We start from the raw sequence: 8,700 nt of genomic DNA, 5'->3' as shown, positions 1-8,700 counted from the left end.
GGGCCTCGCCCCGCCCCGCCTCCCCCAAACTCCCGCCCTTTCCGAGAGTCCCTCCCCTCCTACTAGCGCGCCTATAGGAGGACCGCACCGCCTTAGGGGCCTCCCGCCATGTTGACTACTGGCAGCCGATTTACTGGAGTGGCACAGTAGAAAAGGGAAGATTATATTCTAAAAAGTAAGATTCCTAGCCAGAAATGACGGCGGCCAGGGTTGTTGGATTCGACAAAGGGGAGTTGAGGTAACAAGAAGAAAACTTGCCCTTAATCATTCCACTTTTGGCTTCAGGATTACACACTGCGCGTGTGTTTGGTCACCTTGTTCTAGGTGCGCCTGCGCACTGCTCCACCCACAAACCAGCGTCCTGCTAACAACTGCATGAAGAATAAAAGAGGACCCGCTCCAGGATAGCGTTAATACCTGCAGGGAAACCAGTTTTAGGGTTTTGTCACTTTCAGAGCTGCACCTCCAAGCAGCCTCAGGCAACACGACACTCACAGCTAGTTTGTGTCGTTTGAATACACAGCACTGTTTTCGCCCACGTGTCTGGCTCAGGGTGTTTTCTTTGCCTGAATGCCCGACATCTGTCTTGAAAACTGCAGTTTGTATAATTATCTGCGTAAATCTGACTTCCTATAGAGAATTATATGGCCCTGGCGTTATTCCCATAGCGTTTTGTGCATAACTTAGTAATAATGCACGTTAAGAGTTGTAAATTCCATTTACCTTCCACTCAGAGGTTGTAAATTTTTAGTTGGGATTTAGAAAATACAATGCCCTCTCCCCCCCAAACTGGGGAACTTCTTAAAATGCAGACGCTCAGGTTCTACCCCTAGAGAGGCAGTAAACCAGGGATGGAGCCCAGGAATATGCATTTCAGCAAATACACTAGTATGCAGTGGGAACACATTTTGAGAAGCTCTACATAAGACTGTGCATATCTAGCACCCAGCATAAGCTTTGGTACAAAACACGTGCTCAGTAAATGCTATGGATGTGCTGAGTAAATGGATGGATGAACAGATAGCAGGAGTGAAACGGGCAATTCATAGCCAAAGAGACCACTTTGATAAGATTTGTATTATATTTTTTCTCCTGTAAGAACAACAACAACAAAAATGTTCTTAATAGTTACTTTGAGAAAAAGATAAAGCAAATGGGGGCTAAAGGGAGGAAGGGAGGACACTGATTCTGAAAGGCAAGAGGGGAAAAAGAAACATCTGAGACACTGGACAGATAAAAAGATGCCAAGAATCCACCTCAGGAAAATACTCATGCAACAGGTACTGTGTAATGTTCGCTACAACAATATATGGAATGGAGAGAAATGAAAACAACCTGAAAGTTACACACACACCAACTTCTTTTCTGCCTCAGGGCCTTTGCACATATTTTGCCCTCTATCTAGACCACCCCATCCCCCCAACTCTTGCTTAGTTGATACCTTCTCTCCCTCTTCAGGTCTCACCCTTAAATGTACTTCCTCATTTAGGTCTTCCTGATCATGCTATCTGAAATAATACCCTATCATTTTCTATCACAGTACTGTTTCTTTCATAGTACTTTCCACGTTTTTTTTTTTTTTTTTACCTATTATCTTTCTTCCCCTGTGAAATATAAATTTCATGAGGATAGGAGACTGTGTCTGATTTGTTTCATTGAATGAATGATCAAGTCAGCCTCAGTGTTACAAAGGTTAATGACATAAAGTCCATTAGTAAACTACACAATACATTGCAAGACCACGAGGAGTAAACAGAGGCTTGGGACTACCAAAACATATGAATAAAGGGTAAATAGAGTAGAAAGAGAGTAATCTTTGATCTTTGTAAAAGTGGATTCATTCATTCTCTTATTCATTTATTTATTCACCCTGCAAACATTTATTGAACATGTATTTTGTACTAGTATTGGATCATACAATTTACTAACAGCAAGTTAGAAGTTGTATTAAAACACAATAAAGTAGTACAACTGGGTATTTGGTCTGTGCCAGAGCAGAAAGTGGAGTTAGCTGATGTTTGAAAGCGGGAAAATTTTCCCTGAAAGGTTCTCTAGGCTCTGAGAGTACATCGGCCTTCAAATGTCCTACAAAGTACCAGGAACAATTGGGACAAACAGGTGTTTATACACATCACTCGAATTTCTTGGGACCCAAGAGACCTATGGTAAAAGATTTAATCCAGACACTATTAAAGTCTGGCCATGTTCAAACCTGTCTGCTGAACCAGAGTGAGGAGAAGGCCTCAAAGAAGGCTAGATAGGAGGGAGAGACAACAAATGAGGGTGAAACGGGTTTTTTCCTTTACGTCCTAAATTCCATCTCTGGGCACAAACTTTATCTCTCCCAGGGCTGTAATATGGATCATGCACCCCAGTCCAGCTCATTATTTATAGGTATTTCCTCTGCCCTATGTCAAGAGGCTGCTCGAACTGACTGATTTTCTTTCTTTTAAAATTATATGTGTGAAATTTCAAAGTGAGGTGCTAGAGTATCATATATGTGTATTTTTCTAACAGCCTAAAATATTTTAAAGTTATTTTTTTCACTTTCTCTTCCTTTATATTTTTACATTTCTTTTTTTATTGTTCTATTACAGTTGTCCCATTTTTTACCCCCCATTGCTCTCCCCTGCCCCACCCACTCCATCCCTCTCCCACAGTCAGTCCGCACCCTGTTGTCCATGTCCATGGGTCATTTATACCAGTTCTTTGACTAGCCCCTTCCCCTTCTTTCCCCATTCTCCTCCTCACCCCTCCCCTCTGGTCACTGTCAGTCTGTTCCTTGTTTCCATGCCTCTGGTTCTACTTTGCTCATTTGTTTATTTTGTTTGTTAGGTTCCTGTACTAGGTGAGATCATATGGTATTTGTCTTTCACCACCTGGCTTATTTCACTAAGCATAATACTCTCCAGTTCCATCCATGCTGTCAAAAAAAGTAGTAGTTCTTTCCTTTTTTCTGCTGCATAGTATTCCATTGTGTAGATGTACCACCGTTTTTTGATCCACTCATCCACTCATGGGCACTTAGGTTGTTTTCAGCACTTAGCTATTGTAAATAATGCAGCTATGAACATAGGGGTGCATAAGTTTTTCTGAATTGGTGTTTCAGGATTCTTTAGATATAACCCCAGCAGTGGAGTCCCTGGATCAAAAGGCAGTTCCATTTTTAGTTTTTTGAGGAAATTCCATATTGTTTTCCACAGTGGCTGCACCAGTCTGCATTCCCACCAACAGTGCACTAGGGTTCCCTTTTCTCTGAGTCCTTGCCAGCACTTGTTGTTTGTTGATTTGTTGGTGATGGCCATTCTGACAGGTGTGAAGTGGTATCTCACTGTGGTTTTATTTTATTTTATTTTTATTGATTATGTTATTACAGTATCGCAGTTTTTTCCCCTTTGCCCCCCTCTGCCCAGTTATCCCCCATTCCCTCCAGCAATCCCACCCCCCTTAGTTCATGTCCATGGGTCATGCATATAAGTTCTTTGGCTTCACCCTTTCCTATATTATTCATAACTTCCCCCTGTCTATTTTGTACCAACCAATTATGCTTCTTTATCCCTGCACCATTTCCCCATTTCTTCCCCTTCCTCCACCCAGCTGATAACCCCCCAAATTATCCTTATACCTATGATTCTGTTCCTATTCTGGTTTGCTTAGTTGGGTTTTGTTTTTATTTTTTAGATTCAGTTGTTGATAGTTGTGAGTTGTTTTCATTTTAATGTTCATAGTTTTGATCTTCTTTTTCTTAAGGAAGTCCCTTTGACATTTCATATAATAATAGTTTGGTGATGATGAGTTCCTTAAGCTTAACCTTGTCTGGGAAGCACTTTATCGGCCCCTCCATTCTAAGTGATAGCTTTGCTGGATAGAGTAATCTTGGTTGTAGATCCTTGCTTTTCACCACCTTGAGTACTTCTTGCCTGCAAAGTTTCTTTTGAGAAATCAGTTGGTAGTCTTATAGGCACCCCTTTGTAAATAGCTCTCTTCTTTTCTCTTTCTGCTTTTAAGATTCTCTCTTTATCTTGAACCTTTGGCATATTAATTATGAGGTGTATTGGTGTGGTCCTTTTTGGATCCAGCTTGTTTGGAACTCTCTGTGCTTCCTGGATTTGTATGTCTATTTCCTTCACCAAATTTGGGGAGTTTTCCTTCATTATTTTTTCACATAAGTTTTCCATTTCTTGCTCTTCCTCTTCTCCTTCTGGCACCCCTATGGTTTGGATGTTTGCACGTTTAAAATTGTCCCAGAAGTTCCTAAGCCTCTCCTCATTTTTTTCAATTCTTGTTTCCTCATTCTGTACTGGTTGACTGTTTTTTCCTTCCTTATGTTCCAAATCATTGATTTGAATCCCAGTTTTCTTCCCTTCATCACTGGTTTTGTGTGGATTTTCCTTCATTTAGCATAGCTTTTACTTTTTCCCTTATGTGTTTGCCATACTTAAGGATATCTGTCAAGTCTGTGAGCATCTTTATCACCAGTGTTTTGAACTCTGCACCTGTTAGATTGGCTATCTCCTCATTTGTTAGGTTGGCTGACTCCTCTTCGCTTAGTTCTCCCACTGGAACCTTGATCCGTTCCCTCTTTGGGGTCATACTTCTCTGTCTCCTCATCTTGACAGGCTCCTGTGTTTGCTTGCCTCTGTGTCTTAGGTAGAGGCATTGATCCTGTTATGTTGTAAGGGGCGGAGCCTTAGGTGTTTGTCAGTAGAGGGTGAACTGTTTTACCACGTTGTGGCACTGTATGTGGGGAGGGGTCTGGGAGGGAACAATACCACCCGCTCAGGAGTCGCCCCTCCTCCAGGTACCTCTGCCACTTCTGCATGGGACCGGCGCCTCTCCAGCCATTGCCCTGGCCATTGTTCCAAGAGTGGGAGGGTCTGCAGATGCTCCAGGACTGTGGGGGCCCTGCAAACAAGCGGACTCTGCTGAGAGACCAGCAGCCTCCCCCTCTGCCCTAACCCCCACTGGCCTGCACAGCCAGAATCAGTGAGGCTTTACCTTCCCCAGCGCTGGGACTGTGAGCGTTGGGGTCTGGTCTGATGCTGGGAGCTCTTCCCAGGTGTCCCTCCTGACTTTTCAAAATGTGTGACTGCACTTTCCGCCAGCCTGCCACCGCCGCCGCCGCCGCCACTGCCGCCGCCACCACCACTGCTGCTGTCCCGCCACCACACCGTGTCCTCTTTGCCCCAGCTCTGCCCCTCCTACCTGTCTGGATGAGTATTTCTTCTTTATATCTTCATTTGTTGGACTTCCATGCAGCTCGGTTTTCTGGAACTCCTGGTTGTCTCTAGTTTTGAGGTAGCTGTATTCCTTCTTAGTTGTGGAGGGAGATGCAGCATGTCTGTCTAGGCTGCCATCATGGCTGGAAGTCCTCACTGTGGTTTTAATTTCCCTTTCTATGATGGCTAGTAATGTTGAGCATCCTTTCATATATGCCTATGGGTCCTCTGTATGTCTTCCTTGGAGAAGTGTCTGCTCAGGTCCTTTGCCCATTTTTTAATTGGATTGTCTGCCTTCCTGGTTTTGAGCCAAATAAGTTCTTTATATATTTTGGAGATTAAACTCTTGTCTGAGGTATCATTGGCAATTATGTTTTCCCATACAGTCGTTTCCTTTTCACTTTGCTGATGTTTTCTTTAGCTGAGGAGAAACTTTTTGCTGTAGTTTGATGTAGTCCCATTGGTTTATTTTTCCTTTATCTCCCTTGCCTTAGGAGATAAGTGAAAATATTTGTCACTGAAAATATTGCCATGTGGGATATCTGAATTTTACTGCCTATGTTTTTGTCTAGGACTTTTATGGTGTCACAGCTTACATTTAAGTCTTTTATTCATCTTCAGTTTATTCTGGTGTATTGTATAAGTTGGTAGTCTAGTTTCATTTTTTTTGCATGTCCCTGTCCAGTTCTCCCAACACCACTTGTTGAAGAGTCCAGTTTTACTCCATTTTGTGCTCCTGCCCCCTTTGTCAAATATTAATTGACCATAGAGACCTGAGTTTATTTCTGGGCTCTCTATTCTGTTTCATTGGTCTATATGTCTGTTCTTATGCTAGTACCAGACTGTTTTGATTACAGTGGTCTTGTAATATAGTTTGATATCAGTATTGTGATTCCTCCTACTTTGTTCTTCTTTCTCAAGATTGCTGAGGCTGTTCTGGGTCATTTTTTGTTCCATATAAATTTTTGAAGTATTTGTTCTAGGTCTGTGACATAATGTTATTGGCATTTTAATAGAGATTGCATTGAATCTATAAATTGCTTTGGATGTATGGACTTTTTAATGATGTTAATTCTTCCAATCTGTTTCAAAGTACTTAAATCCCTATTTATAGAGTCAAGAGAGTGGAGGATAGAGGCTTTATGTGGAGATATTTCTGGTTGTGAGTTCCCATCCTTTTTGGGAAAGTTAGAGTGATTGGGGGAAGGAGCTTCCACAATTGTTTGAGGTACCAAGTCAGTCCCCATTGCAGCTGGGGCGCATAGTGATTAGATCTACCTCCTGTCTGGGAAATCTAGCAACAGGAGACAAACGTGCCAACTGCTTTGATGGCAGAACCCAGGAGATTGCTGCTATGTCAGCAAATGTTTTCTGTAGACCAGATGTGGACTGAGAGAAAGAGAGCCTGCATACGTCCACCCTGGGTCCTCTTCAGTAGGGCCTCCTAGTTGGGTTAAGGGACCCCAAAAGGAAGAAGAAAAGTGGCCATCAGTAATAGGGATGTCTTTACTAAGGGAAAGGAGCTCAGCACAGACTCTAAAAGCACCCCATGATGCTCTGATGATGCACAGGAACAGCTATAAACATCTTCCAGACCCAGAAAGCACAAAGCCAACTACAATACTACTTCAAAGAAGACCTTTCCCACTCCTTTCTCCACATTCCTCTCCATGTCAACACCCTGAGGGACTAAAGTGGGCTGAGGGGAAAAATTAAGGGGAAAACCCCCAACTATTCCCCTCTTTCTTACTGCAAGCTAACAGTCTGAAGCAAAGCTAGGGGCACCAAAAGGATACAATCTATTGTAGTAGATTGGGAACAACTTGCTGCTCTCCATCTGAGTCCATTCATTTATCATGAAACAGATATTGATTGAATACCTACCATGTGCCAAATCCTGAGTTGAACACTGGGAGAGATATAAAGAACAATAACACATGGAACCTGCCTAGTGCCTCAGTTCATAGACTCACATGGGAGGCAGATGAGTAAACAAATATTACACACACACATTGTAGTAAATTCTATAAAGAGGGAGTGTCTGGCTTCATAGAGGCTGATGGTGAAGGATAAATCTGCTGAGCAGACAAAACCAGAAAGGACATGTTAAGAGTGTGCAAGTATATGGTGTGCTAGAGCATGGTATGTTTGGGGAATGTCAGGAATTTTCCTCTGGGTACTCTTCTTTTTTTTAAACTAATTTTTAAATGTTTCCATTACAGTTGATGTACAATATTACATTAGTTTCAGGTATACAACCCAGTGATTAGACATTTATATAAATTACAAAGTTATCACCCCAATAAAACAAGTACTCATCTGACACCATACATAGTTATTACTATATTCCCTATGGTATACTTTACATCCCCATGTCTATTCTGTAACTACCAATTTGTACTTCTTAATCCCTTCAACCTTTTCCACCCATCCCCCCAAATCCCCTCCCACTTGGCAACCTTCAAAATGTTCTCTGTATCTATGAGTCTGTTTTCATTCTACTTGTTCATTTATTTGTTTTTTATATTCCACATATAAGTGAAATCATGTGGCATTTGTTTTTCTCTGTCCAACTTGTTTCACTCAGTACAATATCCTCTAGGTCCATCCATGTTGTTGCAGGTCGCAAGATTTCATTCTTTTTTATGGCTAAGTCATATTTCGTTGTATTAATGTACCACTTCTTTATCCATTCATCTATTAATGGACTTAGGTTGCTGCCATACCATGGCTATTGTAAATAATACAACAATGGTGAATACAGCGATATCGGTGTATATGTCTTTTTAATTTAGTGTTTTGTGTTTCTTCTGATAAATATCCAGAAGTGGAATTTCTGTGTCCTTCTTTGTCTCTTGTTATATGCTTTGTTTTAAAGTTTTTTTCTTCCTCTGGTATTAAGTATTGCTACCCCAGCATTTTTTTTTTCCATCTTAATGAAATATCTTTTTCCATCCCTTTACTTTTAGTCTGTGTTTCTTTCTATCTGAAATGAGTCTCTTGTAGACAACATATATAAGGGCCTTATTTTCTTATCCATTCAGCCACCCTATGTCTTTTGATTGGAGCATTTAATCCATTTGCATTCAAAGTAATTGTTGATAGATATGTATTTTTCTTTTTTCTTTTTCTGAACAGGTTTTTATTACACAAGAGTGGATGGGGCTCAGTCCTTGGCTGCTGCCTTCCTCATGGCTGCAAGGACATTGCTCAGCTCTTCTCTCTTCCTCTTGGCACGGATGTGTGTCCCCACCCTTTTCTTGGTGAATTTCAGGACTCTCTTGTCGTTAGAGACCTTGAGCAGCTCCATGGCACACCGTTCCTAGGGGGCAAAGCCACACACCTCTCCGATCATGTCCCGCACGAACTTGGTGTGCTTGGTGAGATGCCCACGGCAGTGGCTGTGCCTTGGCTTTCTTACATTCTTTGTCACCTTGTGGCCCTTGTTGAGGCCCATGGCCATGGGGTAGCGGAGAACCAT

The 8,700-nt window shown here is 41.9% G+C and overlaps 1 pseudogene; it reads right to left on the bottom strand.

Moving 5' to 3' along the window:
- Positions 1-8,385: 8,385 nt before the first annotated feature.
- LOC150003482 (large ribosomal subunit protein eL36 pseudogene) lies at positions 8,386-8,700 on the bottom strand (annotated as a pseudogene).

Source organism: Furipterus horrens, unplaced genomic scaffold (genome assembly GCF_987537825.1).
Source record: "Furipterus horrens unplaced genomic scaffold, mFurHor1.1.pri manual_scaffold_8, whole genome shotgun sequence".
NCBI classification, from domain to species: domain Eukaryota; kingdom Metazoa; phylum Chordata; class Mammalia; order Chiroptera; family Furipteridae; genus Furipterus; species Furipterus horrens.
This window is presented reverse-complemented; position numbering and strand designations above follow the sequence as displayed.